The sequence below is a fragment of the Macaca thibetana genome, chromosome 18 (genome assembly GCF_024542745.1).
Source record: "Macaca thibetana thibetana isolate TM-01 chromosome 18, ASM2454274v1, whole genome shotgun sequence".
In the NCBI taxonomy this organism is placed as follows: Eukaryota; Metazoa; Chordata; class Mammalia; order Primates; family Cercopithecidae; genus Macaca; species Macaca thibetana.
Window position 1 is genome coordinate 35720908 of NC_065595.1, and position 17522 is coordinate 35738429.

General features: G+C 42.0%; 1 protein-coding gene across 4 annotated transcripts in view; it reads right to left on the reverse strand.

Annotated features, from left to right (window-relative positions):
* Window positions 1–17522, reverse strand: part of SETBP1 (SET binding protein 1) — a 383210-nt gene that overhangs the window by 114535 nt on the left and 251153 nt on the right. The gene's annotated exons all lie outside the window — the stretch shown is intronic.

Genomic DNA, 17522 nt, shown 5'->3' on the forward strand with positions numbered 1-17522 from the left:
AGGAAAAAAAAAGTAGTTGTCATTCAAGATCACTCCTTTGAACTTTGTCAACTGTGTTTCCCCTACATTGATTCTAAAGGAATGTCTCCAGCATGTTTCTCAGGACTGACTCTCTCCAGCTAAAATAAAAAGCTGAACCTGTTGCTGGAGGCACAACATAATCAGTGTCTACAAAACCATAATGGAATGGACAATGAACACATTGTTTGGAGACATTAAAGCTATTTTTAATAAAAATATGCTTTCACTGTTCCAGATGAATTTTAAGCCATGACACTAGTTCAAAGAAGCATTCCTTAAGGTTTATTATAAGCCCAATTTATACATAGAGTAGTAAACTTACAGGATGCATTAGCCTAAGAACTGTTAAAAAAGAGAAAATATTAGTAAATTGAAGAACTCCTCCAGGAAGTGTATGATGACTGGCTTCATGAATTTAGAAAATGTTAGCTGGTAATATCTATCTATCTATCTATCTATCTATCTATCTATCTATCTATCTATCTATCTATCCATCCATCCATCCATCCATCCTCTATCTTTTTATATCTCATTTTATCTCTATTTTTCATTGAAGCTATAGAACTTATGCTTTATAGGAAAACACGTCTTACAGCCCCTGTTAAGAGTCAAAACACAGATGGCATAAAGCATTACAGGGACAGTTCAATGTAGTCATGAAACTAGGATTTCCTTCATACTAATTTCTGGAATCCCTAGGGTTATTTCCTGCCTCCCTGATTTTGTGAAATCCTGTTTATACTTACAATATTTTGTAAGCATCATGAGATAGTTTCCTCAAGGGAAGCCTGTAAATACCCAGGAGAAAACAATTTAATTTTTTAATTCATCTTGCAACTTAAACTTCTACTGAAACGCCACCATCAACATACACTTGAGGGTGTTCACTGGCATTACTGCTGTGAACATAGGCTGCTATTCCATTTTCAGCAAAAACATAGAAATCTTATTTGTGGCATAAAATATTAAGTGCTGCTTACTTATCTTTTATGGATCAGGGCATTGCTAGTTTCTACTTCTGCTTTGGAAATTAGCTGGCACTCTGTGTTCACTCACAGGATCACAGGTCTAGAGGAGCTCTTGGAGGTTAAGTTTTCTGCTCCTTAGGTCCTCATACTGGGGCATCTTGAGGGTTAGTGGGGGCGATTATTAAAAATAACAGTGAGATGGCCAGGCGTGCTGGCTCACGCCTGTAGTCCCAGTACTTTGGGAGGCCGAGGCAGGTGGATCACCTGAGGTTGGGAGTTTGAGACCAGCCTGACCAACATGGAGAAACCCCATCCCTACTAAAAATACAAAATTAGCCAGGTGTGGTGGTGCATGCCTGTAATCCCAGCTACTCGGGAGGCTGAGGCAGGAGAATCAATTGAACCTGGGAAGTAGAAGTTGTGGTGAGCTGAGATTGTGCCACTGCACTCAAGCCTGGGCAACAGGAGTGAAATTCCATTCAAAAAAGAAAAAAAGTGGGACAAACAGTGTGACTGTTTTGGACCTGGGTAAAACAGGACTTGTAGTGGCCTTCTACCCACCTCTACCCCCATCCGTTTTCTAGTTCTAGGCACCAAAGTCCACAGAGAGGCTCCATGGTGACACTAGGCCAGGATCTTGGGCCCCAACTCGTACCATTTTTTCTCTGTTGTTCCATTATCATATTCTTGGTACCTAGCAGAGTCTCTAATTAATGTTTCTTTCATATTCTGGCTTCAGCTCAATCCTGGGGAGACACCCCTACCTTATAGATATACCCCTACTGTAAGTTTTCATGAAACCATGTAACTTATCTTTGTTGCACTTACCATAGTTTTAGTTTTGATTTAGTTTTGATTTGTGTGCTAACTGAATTAAATGTCTGTCTCCCCTTCTTGCTTGTACACATCATCACAGAGGTACTACGCAGAGCACCTGGCACACAGTAGGCACTCAATAAACATCTACTGAATGAATAAGCATACATTTTACTATAGGCATTTCATTTTGTCAATAGTGAGATCAATAATCTGTATATTGCAACATGTTGTCTGCAAACACAGTCACTGCCTTCAGCCTAATTTCTTATTCTCTGTATACCTCCTGGATGTGCCACTGCCTCCCATAAAGACATCTATCACAGTCTTTATACTGCTAGGTGGCATTTATTTGTGTACTTTTCTGTCTCCTTTTCCTAGACTATAAGTACTTTGAGGTCAGAGACTTATCGTCTTATCCCCAAGGCCTACTACAAAGCCAAGCACCCAGAAAGCTCTTGATAAATGCTTGTTAAATAAATAAATGGATGAGGTGCCTATTACCATGGCAAAATATACAGCTGCACACAAAAGACAATACACTACTAATCTGTCATTTGATGATGGCTCCTAATGAAACGGGAACACTGAAATGCCTTACGTGCTAAGCAAGAAATCCTTCCCAAATACTTAAAGATGAAAGGAGCTTATAAGGTAACTCCCCTTCAATGTAATTTTTACTGTTAGTTCTCCCCATCTCCTAATTGTTTCACTTTTCAATTAACTCTGCCTTTGGAGAAGGCCATGAGACTGTCAGAAGGGTGGATTTCACCCTGGCAGTTGAAAGGTAGAGCTTGCTCGCTTACACCCAGGGCAGACCAGCTGAGAGTAATACAGTTAAGCATGCCCGGTCCCTAGTGCTTCCCTGGACCACTGCCTGATCCCATTGTTCCTACCATTTCAGCTGCAGTCTGCCCTGCTGGGAGTGCTCAGCAATCAAAGTGCAGGGTGGACAAAAGGGAAGCACAACAAAGGATCAGGAGTAATGGAGGGAATGGTGCTTTAAGATCTTCACTCAGCTGGGCTGCAGAGAAGGGGCAGGGAGGACCCAGAAGGAGTGCTTTCTAAGAGGTCCAGAGAACAAGGCCTCCTCCAGCCTTGGCTGATGGCTATATCCCATTGCAATGCGCTTCATCTGTCAGCCATGACATATTATATACACAATAGTGAGGCTGTCAGTTCCAATATGTCCTTTGCTGAGAACTGAGCACTTACTCCACCCAGACAGAGATGGACAAGGCAAGCTGCAAGACGGGGGAAGCACACACCGCAGCCTCTGCCTCCCATCCTAGTGGTCTGGGGAGATGATACCTTATTGGGTTCTTGGACTCAGGTCTTTATTGACCTATGCACCACATCTCCTTTTTCTCTTTAGATTGAGAGTTTTGGGGTTTGATTTTTTCTTTTTGATGAGGTCTGAATCTTTTACAGCCTTTATACCATCCTCAGCCCTCAGCAGAACTATTAACAGTTAACATGTGAGGGAACAGTCAATGATATTCCATATTGGGCATACAATTCTGGTGGAAAACTTTCAATACCAAACTAAGCTTAGCATGCTTCATGGCTGCCGGCTGCCTCCCACCTCTCTCCCCATTCCCAAGAGTTGATTGATTGTGAAATTCATGGCAGTTTTGAAGGTGTGGCTCACTTTTATAAGAAAAATGTTTTCCATGCACATTGAGCCTAGGTCGAATGCTTCAGTGAAACTCTGAAAACACTAGGCAGATTTGTGCTTACAGTATTTCTTCATGGAAGCAAGTTCTTCTGTAATGTAAAGAATCGTTTTGTAAAGTAGATAGTTATTCTCTCCCCTATAAGTTGACTAAATAATATACATTTAAAGTGTGTGCAAGTCAGGTTTCTTTTTAAAAAGTATTTTTTAGTTTATTTTTCAAAACAAAATTAGATCATTGAGTAAAATCTTAAAAATCCAAAAAATGGGAAGCAAATGAGTGACCTAGCCTTATCTCAGGCTTACCTAATGCAAAATTTATTGCAAAGAGATGAGAAGATGGTGATTTGAATCTAATAAAAATCACATAACTCATTTAAAAAAGAAAAAAAGAATCAAGCTTGACTTTGTGAGAGATAAACTACTCTTTTGGGTTAGCTATGTCTGTGCTACTTTCTGCTGACACCAATAATTTAAATTTACTGTTTGTAAGATATTTTGGGTTACATGAGCAGGAAAATATGCCTGGGTATGAAGCAATGAGGGAGGCCTCATCTCTTAATTTGGAACTTGGCACTTCTCAAGATGTGGTCCTAGATTACTGTATCAGAATCGCTTAAGGTGCTGGTTATAAATACAGATACCGGGGCCCACTGTAGACCTACAAACTCACAGTCTCTCAGGGAGAGAATGAGGCATATGCATTTTCACATGCTCCTCAGGAGAATTCTGATGGGCAACCAAGTCTTAAAACCACAATCTAACGTTTTAACACCACATTTCTTCTCTGGGGTAGGGTCCTTCTGTGTTTGCTATAACATTCACAGCAATTTTTGGTAATAAATATGCGGAACCAACCACCATAGGCCTGTTAGGATATGTAAGTTAGCAACACGGAGCATTACTGTTTTAATCTCTGAACTCTGTGCAATTTACATACTATGAAACTCTAACATGGTTCCCTGTGTAGGTATTCCAAGTGAAGCTGAGGTGGACTGAAGAACCAATGATTTGAGTGGATAAGAAAGGACCAGAGAGGCCGGGTGCGGTGGCTCATGCCTGTAATCCCAGCACTTTGGGAGGCTGAGGCGAGTGGATCACTTGAGGTCAGGAGTTCAAGACCAGCCTGGGCAACACAGCAAAACCCTGTCTCTACTAAAAATACAAAAATTAGATGGGTATCATGGTGTGCACCTGTAATTCCAGCTACTCAGGAGGCTGAGGCAGGAGAATCACTTGAACCCAGGAAGTGGAGGTTGCCATGAGCTGAGATTGTACCACTGTATTGCAGCCTGGGCAACAGACAGAAACTGTCTAAAAAAAAAAAAAAAAAAAAAAAAAGAAGAAGAAGAGGAGGAAAAAGAAAAAGAAAGAAAGGACCAGGAATGTGGGTGTTGATGACCTCCCACTGTGGGATTTCAAACCTCTGGGGAATCCTGGCAGGCCATCTCTGAAGCTAGAAGCAAGTGTTCAGGCCTCAGCAGGAACTGAGTGTGGGAGACAAAGAATGCAACCACAAACGGTGTGACTGGATTAAAGGTTCTCAACTCTGGCTGTATGTTAGAATCACCTAGGAAGTTTTGTAAAGATCAACATACCTGAGACCTGACCCAGCGTGATTAAATCAACAGTCTGGAAGTGGAACCTGAACAGCAGTACTTTTTCAAAGCTCTCAGGTGATCCCAATGAGCAGACAGAGTTGAGAACCACTGGATTATATCAAAGACAGGGTCTGGGTTAAGGACTAGAGAGGCTCTGATATTATCAAGAGATGTTCCAGCTCAGTGGTTTTCAAATGTGTTTCACAAAGTCCTAGGATTTTGCAAAGACATTTCTGAACTGCAGCCAGTGGATGGGGCAAGAAAAACGTTTCAGACCTTCCTTTTAACCCCCAAACCCCCAATGGAACAGACCAGCCTACCAAGGGATTTCATTTAAGAGAGAGAGATAGAGAGAGTGAAGCAGTTCTGTCACTTAATTTAAAACAAAACTGGAAAATTACTATTTAGGCTCATGAACAGTAGGAATGCACATTCCAACTTCCACTGAAATTGTCCCAAAGCTTATCTCTCCTTAGCCCAGTTCATTCCTGCATTTGCTACTGGTAGCTGTAGAAGAATGTCACCAAGTATCTTTTTAGTACCATGGTCTTATGATTCTTTGATTCCAATGGACACAGAGAAGCTATGCAGCTCCTAAACGAATATGAAGTTTCCAATTAAATACGTAAACTGAACCCATTCTCATATCCTATCACCCTGGGAATTCACCTGGATGTTATTCCCATAAAATTCGTTCTTATTTGCTATTTAAGGGCTGTGGATCATACTACAGCACTTCTTTTACTTAAGGTGGTAACAGCTCATATACGACACAGGGCCCTATCATATGCCTCTTTTACTAGTCAATAATTCTGAAGAACTCAAAATAATCACTGACTTGGTTTCAGCTGTGATAGAGTAATAGGAAGTAGACATAACCTTTCCTTGGAGAGAAATATAAAACTAACTAAACAAAATATATGAAATAATTGTTTTCAGGCACTAGACAATAGACAACACAGGCTGAGATTCTAGAGAAGAGAAACTCACGATGTTCCAGTTTTCTGCCTGGGAGTACTTTCTAAATCTGGGCAAGAAGAAAAGCTGAGATAGGGAAGAAAAGCTGAGATAGCTGTGACTTCACTGGGAAGAAAAATCCAAGATCAGAGTTTGGGGCTCCCGAGGGAAATGGAATTTGCAGGTTAGGATACCTGAGAAGAGGGAGCGATGCAGAAAGGAACTCTAGAAACCTTCATAGGGATTATCTTAAGTCTCTGGAAAAATTCTAGTCTTCACTTGAAGGGAAGACTTCACAAAGCCTAGCAGAGATTAGCTACCAGGGGCTATCAGCTATGAGTCCTTAGGTCATGTAGTATTGGGCAAGGTTGGATTTCTTCCCATACAGAGCAGGGAGGCATCAATGAATATCCCAGGCATTCAGCTGACATCTCAGAAATGGTACTCCTTAAGAGCAGAATTATTCCAGCTCTAGAATAAAAGCTACTCAAGCTCCTCACTAACAAATTCTGAAAAGAACTCTTGGCATAAAGCTGATCTGCCAATAAATTAACTGCTGATCAGAACGAAAGTCAAGACTCTTTAAAGAAAAACAAGAAAATCAGTTTATATAGCATCCACAACATCCAGAACACAATAAAAAGCTTACTAGACAGGCAAAGAAGCAGGCAAATGGGACCCACAGTCAGGACAGTAAAACCCAATCCAAGGCTCTCAAAACAGCTACTATGAAAATATGCAAGCATTTAAAAGAAAATATACACATAATTGATGAACATATGGGAAGTCTCAGGATAGCAATGACTACACTAAAATAATAAAATGAAAATTCTAAATCTGAAAAATACAATATCTAAAACAAATAAACAAAACTCACTGGAGGGACTCAACAGCTTCTAGGACATTGCAAAGGAGAAGTTCGGTAAACATGAAGAGAAAGCAGTAGAAACTATCCAAACTGAAATACGTAAGGGAAAATAATAATAATAAGAATTAACTATAAAAATGGAAAACCAATACCTCACTGATCTATGGAGCAATATCAAGAGGTCTAACATACTGATAATGAGAATACCAGAAGGAAGGGAAAGGAAGATTAGTGTATACATATTCTCATAGCTAAGAAGCTCAGCGAATCCCAAGCAGAATAAAAACACCCACGAAAACCACATCTAAGCACACTGTAGACAAATTGATAAAAACCAAAAATAAAGAGAAAAAATTCAAAAGCCATCAGAGAAGGAAGAGATTATTTATAGGGGTGCAAAAATAATGTCTGATCACACCTGTAATCCCGGCACTTTGAGAAGCCGAGGGATGGATCGCTTGAGGTGGTCAGTAGTTCAAGACCAGCCTGACCCAACATGGCAAAACCCCGTCTCTACTAAAAATAATAATAATAAAAAATTAGCAGGGTGTTGTGGCACATGCCTGTAATCCCAGCTACTTTGGAGGGTGAGGCAGGAGAATTGCTTGAAACTAGGAAGTGGAGGTTGCAGTGATGTGAGATAGCGCCACTGCACTCCAGCCTGGCAACAAAATAAGACTCCATCTCAAAAACAAAAACAAAAACAAAGTCTGACTTCTCATTAATTAGAATATAAACCAGAAGACAATGAGCCAACATCTTTAAAGTACTGAAATGAAAACAAAACAGTCAGATTTCTATATCCAGTGAAAATATTCCTTAAAAAATGATAACAAAATAAAGATATCTTCAGATAAATAAAAACTGAGGGAATTCATTTCTGGCAGACCTGAATTACAAGATATGTAAAAGAAAGTTCTTTAGGCCAAAAGGAAATGATACCAGATGGAAACTGAGTTCTACATGAATGAACGAAATGTGCTGAAAATGGTAAATATATTGGTGTATACAAAATATTCTATTCTTGTTAAGATTGTTAAAAGGCAAGTGACTTCTTAAAGCAGAAATAATAATAATGCATTTTAGAATTTATGACATTTGTAGAAACAAACTCTACAACAACAATAAAACAAAGAATAAGAGCATAGATATAGAAGTATATACTTGTAATGTTCTTATATGTGAAGGGATGTAATATTAGTTCAAAGTAAACTGTAATGTTTTAAGGGTGTGCATTGTAATCTCAAAAGCAACCAGTATTTTTAAAAGTTGCATATCTAAAATGCTAATAAAAGGAAACATATGGATTACTAAAAAAATGCTTGATGACTCTAAAAGAGAGCAGAAAAAAAAGAAAGAATGAAAATGGGAAAAACAAAATACAAGCAACATAGTAAACTTAAACTCAACAATATCAGTAATTACATTAACTCTAGAGATACCAAAAAGTATACACTGCAAGAAAATAAAAAGCAGCTTATCAGAGTGAATAAAAAAGAAAAACTGAACTATATGCTGCTTATAGGAGATACACCTTAAATATAAAGACAGCTTAAAAGTAAGAGGAGGGAACAAGACATACTACACAAACACTAAACATAAAAGTGCTGGAGTGATTATATTAATATAAGGAAAAATAGGCTTCAGAATAAAAAGCATTCCCAGAGATAATTATGGACATTTCTAAATGATATTTTTGAGTCAATTTATGAAGAAGAGATAATCATACTAAATTTGTTTGTACCTCGCCACAGAACTTCAAATATATAAAACAAAAAATGAGAGAATTGAAGAAATAGATGATTCCACAATTAAAGATATTTTAACACTCCTCTCTCAGTAATTGCTGAACAAATTTCCTAAAAAATCAGAAAAATCCACCAGAGGTTACATCTATACTATCAACCAACTTACCCTCACCCAACAAATGCAAAATACCTTTGTCAAAACATGCTGTGCCACAAGTAGAAATGGCCAGTGAACACTTATCAATGTTTTCAAACATTATTTGCCATCAAAGAAATGTCAATTAAAACCATAATGAGATACCACTGCACATTCACTGGGATGGCTAAAATGAAAAAGACTGAAAATAACAAACGTTGACAAGGATCTGGAGCAACTGGCACTCTCATACATTGTTGGAGGGACTATAAAACAGTAAACATCACTTTGGAAGATCTCTCCACATGTCTTTTACAGTTAATCCCAAGAGCCAGCAATTCCACTTTTATATATTTACCCAAGAGAAGAAAACATACATCCACAATTAGACTTTTATAAAGACTTCACAGCAGCGTATTCAGAGTCGTTAGCACCTAGAAGCAGTTCAGGTGCTGATCAAAGGGAGAACAGACTAACTTATCTATATGAGGAACAAAGCATGGACACACCCCACCACATGGATAAGCCACACACATACACATAATCATGCTGAGCCAAAGCAACCAGACCCCAAGATCCATACTGTACCATTCTTTTTATATAAAGTTGTAGATCAGGCAAAACAAATCTGATAGGTGTCAGAATGGTGGTTGCTTCCAGGGTAGAGAGTGGTGGGATGGGGGCTGGGAAGGGTTGGCATGGGCATGAGGGAGTTTCCAGGGAGTTATGGATGTAATTTGTGTCTTGATAGGAGTGTGAGTTACACAGCTGTGTACATTTGTTGATAGTCTTTGAACTGCATACTTAAGATCTGTACATTTCAGTATATGTACATTTAACCTCAATCATATTTAAAAAAAATCAAAAACGAGAAACCCATTCAAAAATGATGACTATGAACTCCCTATATCACAGACACAGACACACACACACACACACACGCGCACACACCCTAAAGCCAAGCAGCAGTGAAACGTAGGGCGGCCCGCAAGCCACTCACTGTTCCCCCTTCCCAGGTCCTCACTCTCCCCTCTGCACAGAGACAGCTGACTGAGTTGATCTCAAAACAATAGAGCCTGAATCAAGAAGACAGGTGCTGGTGGCTTCTGTAAACAGCGTTGTTCTCTCCTCTCATCCTGGTGGTGTCCCTAACCTGGGCCATGAGGTAGAAAGCTGAAGCCCATGTCTCCACCCCAGCCACAAATTCACCTTCCTCCGAGGTAAGGAGGGAAGCTTGACAAGAACCTGGCTCACAAATCAAAGTTAACACTGCCCCGCCTCCTCTGTAAATCATGTGAGATCCATCTGGGTAATGGCTCCTCCAGTGTAATTCCCTATTAAGAGGCTTTATCTGGAGAGATAAGCAGCTGGTTTCCGTGTCACTAATTGCTGTCTGCTGTGATTTTAAAACATCTGCACCATTGTGCTCTTCATTTTCATATTCTAATCACCCTGAAACTTGAAAAAGGTACATCATTGATTGTTTCTATGGGTTAATTAGTACACAGTCTCCTTGTAGAGACAATTTAGAGGCAGCCAGAACCTCAATCAGGAAGTTTGTTTTAAAAATTAATAACATCGGCAGTGGCTGGAGGGATTGTCACGTTCAGGGACGTCTCGGGACGCTCCTGGTGGGGGAGTCAGCCTTTGTTATCCTCCCCAGAGGAGGGAAGCCAACAGGGGTGTGGGGCCAGACAGCAGGGAGTGGTGGCACAGAGGAACACAGGGACCCAGGACCTGGCTTGCTCCAGAGTGGTCCTGACCATGGTATTTGCCCCCTCACCTCCCTGCCCTGCTCCCCAGCTCCCCGCTTCCAATTAGTGGAGTCCCTTTCCCTGTTAGCACAGATCAGGACTTTGCTGAGGACGAACCAGAATATCTGGAGGTGAGAGGAATGTGTTGAAATGATAAGAACATGAGAGATCATTTTATATTTTAAAGTCTGTTCATTGTTCTCTTCCCTCTCCACAGTTCAACTATGGGATGGGGAAGAAAGAGAGGACGATTGGAGTGTAGAGGAAAGAGTCACACCAAACCGTGGAGTGCGAATTGGAACCCAGCACTGCTCACATTCAAAGCGCACAAGAGTCACCTGGGGATTCTGCTGAAACGCAGATTGATTTTGGAAGTCTGAGACGCGGTTGCAAGCGTGCATTTCTAACAAGCTCCCAGGTGCAGCCCAAGGACTAGCATCTGAGATGTGCCGGGCTTCTCCTAAGACCTTGACCAGACTCACTGTTCCTGGGCTCTAAGGAGTAGCTGAAAGGCTGCAGGGTGGTGGGGAGGCTCGGGTTCTGTGCCTGGGATGGAATCTCAGCTCTACATACCATTCACTGGACACATCACCTGACCTCTTATACCTGAGCTTCCTTGTCTAGAAACTAGCAGTAGTGCCTACCTTAAAGGGGGAGTTGAAAGCATTAGAAGTTGGAGTGTCAAGTATTTAACACAGTGCTTGGCCCATAGTAGGCATTATAAAAATATAGCTATTTTATTCCCATACTTTTCAGTGAACTGCTTTTCTGAAAACAACATCCAGCAGAAATAGGGTCTAGGGTGGAGACATTAACCAGGGAGTGACTCTAAACTCAGATGGTCATTTCTTACAGTCATTCATTCTGGTCACCCTCTTGGCTGCTGTCTCCCACCACTTTCTGCTTTCAACCTAGCCTAATGCTCAGAGCTCGAGATCTTCCTGCACAGCTTTCTTCGGGGCTACCTGACAATACGCAGTCACAGAGAGCTGACTTGTGCACAGATTACCTTGTTCTACCTCTTAGATATCAGCTTCCTGTTCAGAGCTGGAGTCTATCTGCCTGTCCTTGGATAGCTCTGGCAAGCAGAGAAGACAGGCGTCCCTTTCTGTGTTGGCTGGCATCCGAGGACCAGGTCACTGCAACTGAGAGCAAATGTGCCCCTAGAAGAGACTTCCCAGCACCCTCTCCTATGGCTGTTTTTAGCTGGCTTCAAGGGGCTTCCCCGTGGTCGAGAAATGTGTACTGGTAGGGGAAAAAATTATAAAAACTGGACTTTCAATTATGTGACTTACAAAAAAAAAAAAAAAGCCTCTCAGCAGTAGAGCTGGAAGCCAACTTCAGAAAACTTACAGAAAGAGGTAAATTAGTGTGGAGCTGGAAGGCGACCACTTCAGAGACAGCCATGGGGCAGGCTTGGAGGGGCTAATTGGAATGCAATGGCACCGCTGCATCCTTCCAGAAGGGACCTGGAGGCCTCCAGATTGCACTGTTCAGGTATCGAGGATCGGCTGCCCTGGGATCCCACCACAACACCATGGCTCTGTCTTTTCCAGCAGCAGCCTCTGCCCTCCCTGCTCAGGCGTCTGAACGCCTCCAGTGGGGTCCTGGGAGCCCTGCGCTGGGCTTCTGAGGGATGAAGCAGAAATTAGGATGCAGTCCTGATTCAGATACATTCTGCAGTAGGAAGGCATTGAGTGACAACTGCAGACTCATCCTGATGGAGAAGAATTACACGGAGCAACATTTCAGTTTTAAAAATGTTTTAGCTATTCTTCACTGAGGCTTTGTTCTCCATCCTACTCCTCCCAAAAAAGAAAGAAACATAACACATTCTTGTCTCCTCTTTGAGAATTGGTAGCTTACAATGAAGGGGCAAAATTAGTGTGGTGGAACAGTCACATGTGAATGGCCTATCTGTAAAAACCTGTAGCAGGGCATGCATGGCAAGGGATTTGAGAAGCCTGCCTCCTGGAGAAAGTTAAATGAATGAGGAGAGAGGGTCATTAATGTGGCCAAAAGTCATTTCCCAGGCTTGTTTATGGTTAAGAATCACCAGTGGCCTCTGCTAAATACACAGCTCACAAGGCCCCCCTTCTGCACATGTGGAGTCATGCTTCTGGGTTGGGGCCCAGGACTCTGGTGTTTTTAACAGGTACTTCTAGAGAGCCTCTTCAGTCGAGTTGGGTCAACACTGTAATGCAAGGGTTTCTACATGGGAGAAGGTTTGGAATTGTTCAGCTTTGTCTTGGGGTGGAGTGGGTGCAGGGAGACCAGTGAGAGACAGTCATGAAGGCAGAAGCAGGAGAGGGTTCCAAGATTATGCACCAAGATTATACCTAGCCTGTGGGTATTAGAGGAAAAAGAAAAAAATAGATAAGAAAGAACAGAGGAAAATAAGCATCCTTCTCCTCTTTACCTCATGTTTCCTTTTTTTCCTTTATATAAATGCTTTTTACTGCCAAACCGGTGTTTTTTTGCCATTAGGGCTAAAATAACCGTTGATTATAAATCAAGTCTAAAATGTCAAGAAAATGCTGAATTCATCTAAAATTCCAGCTTTTAAGCTTCCCATGAACACTGCAAACTGCGAGCATTTGGTGACTCACTCATTTAGCGTGAGTCCCCTCCGAAACAAGTGACCTCGCAGAGGCCGGTGGGCAGAGCCAGGATGAGAGGCTGGCCTTGTGGGTGAAGTCTGAGCCTTGGATTCATTCCTGCTCCTCTCTCTAGTGCTGCAAGAACACGTTCATGTCCTAATGGGTTCCCATCACAATGCCTCAGGTGCAGTGGTCATGTGGGTCCCCATGTCAACCCAGGGCCACTGCCTTTGGAATCTCCTATATTTGCTCCAGAACTTTCTCTAGGCTTCCTGTTGAAGATGGAGTGGCATCTGCAACTTCTGGACTGTCTTCTATCTTTATTCTGAGAGGATGGGGCAGGAGTGTATAGCAATTAGGAGCACAGACTCTTGAGTCAGCACAAATGGGGTCAATTCTGAGCTGAGTCCAAATATGACTAGCTGTGTGACCTTGGGCAAGTTGCTTTACCTCTCTGTGTCCCACTTTCCCTGTCTGTAAAATGGGAAACATAATATAGTTACCCTTAAGGTGAGGTCAACAAGTGAATCAAATAATCTATGTAAAGCACTTTGACCAGTGCCTGGTGCCCAGTCAGGATTACCTTAGAGCTTCCTACACAGTGGGAAATCTTGGGACTGCATTGAAACTCTGGAACCAGAAAAGCAAGTCTGAATCCCAACTTTGCCTCTTACCACCTGTGAGAACTGAGACTCGTCACTTATCTTCTCCACTTCAAAAATAGGGAAAACAGGCTGGGCGTGGCAGCTCACACCTGTAATCCTAGCACTTCGGCATGCTGAGGAGGGCAGATCACTTGAGGTCAGGAGTTTGAGACCAGCCTGGCCAACATGGCAAAACCCTGTCTCTATTAAAAATACAAAAATTAGCTGGGCTTGGTGGTGTGCACCTGTAATCTCAGCTACTTGGGAGGCTGAGGCAGGAGAATCGCTTGAACCCGGGAGGCGGAGGTTGCAGTGAGCTGAGATAGCAGCACTGCACTCCACCTTGGGCAACAGAGCAAGACTCAGTGTAAAAAATGAAAAGAAAAAAAAAAGGGAAAACAACAGCGCCTACCTGATGGGGTTGTGTTAAGAATTAAACAAGACAAAGTTGGCAAAAGTATTATCACAGGAGGTTCCGAGATGGCTGAATAGGAACAGCTCCAGTCTGCAGCTCCCAATGTGAGCCATGCAGAAGATGGGTGATTTCTGCATTTCCAACTGAGGTACGGGGTTCATCTCACTGGGGCTTGTCAGACAGGGGGTGCAGCCCATGGAGCAGGGTGGGGCATCGCCTCACCTGGGAAGTGCAAGGGGTCGGGGAATTCCCTTTCCTAGCAAAGGGAAGTCATGACAGATGGCACCTGGAAAATCGAGACACTCCCACCCTAATACTGCACTTTTCCAACGGCCTTAGCAAAAGGCACACCAGGAGATTATATCCCACGCCTGGCTCGGAGGGTCCCACGCCCACGGAGCCTCACTCACTGCTAGCACAGCAGTCTGAGATCGAACTGCAAGGCGGCAGCAAGGATGAGGGAGGGGCGTCCACCATTGCTGAGGCTTGAGTAGGTAAACAAAGCAGCCAGGAAGCTCGAACTGGGTGGAGCCCACCACAGCTCAAGGAGGCCTGCCTGCCTCTGTAGACTCCACCTCTCAGGGCAGGGCATAGCTGAACAAAAGGCACCAGAAACTTCTGCAGACTTAAACGTTCCTGTATGACAGCTTTGAAAAGAGTAGTAGTTCTTCCAGCACAGAGTCTGAGATCTTAGAACACACAGACTTCCTCCGTAAGTAGGTCCCTGATCCCCGAGTAGCCTAACTGGGAGACACTTCCCAGCAGGGGCCGACTGACACCTCATACAGTGGGTGCCCCTCTGAGACGAAGCTTCCAGAGGAACGATCAGGTAGCAACATCTGCCCTTGTGCAATATTTGCTGTTCTGCAGCCTCTGGTGGTGATACCCAGGCAAACAGGGTCTAGAGTGGACCTCCAGCAAACTCCAACAGACCTGCAGCTGAGGGTCCTGACTGTTAGAAGGAAAACTAACAGAAAGGACACCCACACCAAAACCCCATCTGTGCATCACCATCATCAAAGACCAAAGGTAGATAAAACCACAAAGACGGGGAGAAACCAGAGCAGAAAAGCTGATAATTCTAAAAATCAGAGAGCCTCTTCTCCTCCAAAGGAACGCAGCTCCTTACCAGCAATGGAACAAAACTGGACGGAGAATAACTTTGACAAGTTGAGAGAAGAAGGCTTCAAACAATCGGTAATAACAAACTTCTCTGAGCTAAAGGAGGATGTTGAAACCCATTGCAAAGAAGCTAAAAACCTTGAAAAAAGGTTAGACGAATGACTAACTAGAATAAACAGTATAGAGAAGTCCTTAAATGACCTGATGGAGCTGAAAACCATGGCACGAGAACTACGTGATGCATGCACAAGCCTCAGTAGCCGATTTGATGAAGTAGAAGAAAGGGTATCAGTGATTGAATATCAAATGAATGAAATGAAGTGAGAAGAGAAGTTTAGAGAAAAAAGAGTAAAAAGAAACGAACAAAGCCTCCAAGAAATATGGGACTATGTGAAAAGACCAAATCTATATCTGATTGGTGTACCTGAAAGTGACAGGGAAAATGGAACCAAGTTGGAAAACACTCTTCAGGATATTATCCAGGAGAACTTCCCCAACCTAGCGAGCCAGGCCAACATTCAAATTCAGGAAATACAGAGAACACCACAAAGATACTCCTTGAGAAGACCAACTCAAAGACACATAATTGTCAGATTCACCAAGTTGAAATGAAGGAAAAAGCGTTAAGGGCAGCCAGAGAGAAAGCTTGGGTTACCCGCAAAGGGAAGCCCATCAGACCGACAGCGGATCTCTCGGCAGAAACTCTACAAGCCAGAAGAGAGTGGGGCAATATTCAACATTCTTAAAGAAAAGAATTTTCAACCCAGAATTTCATATCCAGTCAAACTAAGTTTCATGAATGAAGGAGAAAGAAAATCTGTCAAGCAAATGCGGAGAGATTTTGTCACCACCAGGCCTGCCTTACAAGAGCTCCTGAAGGAAGCACTAAACATGGAAAGGAACAACTGGTATCAGCCACTGCAAAAACATGCCACATTGTAAAGACCATCAATGCTAGGAAGAAACTGCATCAACTAACGTGCAAAATAGCCTACTAACATCATAATGACAGGATCAAATTCACACATAACAATATTAACCTTAAATGTAAATGGGCTAAATGCTCCAGTTAAAAGACACAGACTGACAAATTGGATAAAGAGTCAAGACTCATCAGTGTACTGTAATCAGGAGACCCATCTCATGTGCAAAGATTCACATAATATCAAAATAAAGATATTTTGATATACACATAATATCAAAAATAAAGGGATGGAGGAAGATTTACCAGGCAAATGGAAAACAAACAAACAAACAAAAAGCAGGGGTTGCAATCCTAGTCGCTGATAAAACAGACTTTAAACCAACAAAGATCAAAAGAGACAAAGAAGACCATTACATAATGGTAAAGGGATCAATTCATCAGGAAGAGCTAACTATCCTAAATATATATGCACCCAATACAGGAGCACACAGATTCATAAAGCAAGTCCTTAGAAACCTACAAAGAGACTTAGACTCCCACACAATAATCATGGGAGACTTTAACACCCCACTGTCAACATTAGACAGATCAACAAGACAGAAAGTTAACAAGGATAGCCAGGAATTGAACTCAGCTCTGCACCAAGCAGACCTAATAGACATCTACAGAACTCTCCAATCCAAATCAATAGAATTTACATTCTTCTCAGCACCACATCGCACTTATTCCAAAATTGACCACATAGATGGACGTAAAGCACCCTCAGCAAATGTAAAAGAACAGAAATTATAAGAAACTGTCTCTCAGATCACAGTGCAATCAAACTAGAACTCAGGATTAAGAAACTCCCTCAAAACCGCTTAACTACATGGAAACTGAACAATCTGCTCCTGAATGACTACTGGGTACATAACAAAATGAAGGCAGAAATAAAGATGTTCTTTGAAACCAATGAGAAAAAAGATACAACATACCAGAATCTCTGGGATACATTTAAAGCAGTGTGTAGAGGGAAATTTATAGCACTGAATGCCCAGAAGAGAAAACAGGAAAGATCTAAAATTGACACTCTAACATCACAATTAAAAGAACTAGAGAAGCAAGAGCAAACACATTCAAAAGCTAGCAGAAGGCAAGAAATAACTAAGATCAGAGCAGAACTGAAGGAGACAGAGACACAAAAAACCCTTCAAAAAATCAATGAATCCAGGAGCTGTTTTTTTGAAAAGATCAATAAAATAGATAGACAGCTAGCAAGACTAATAAAGAAGA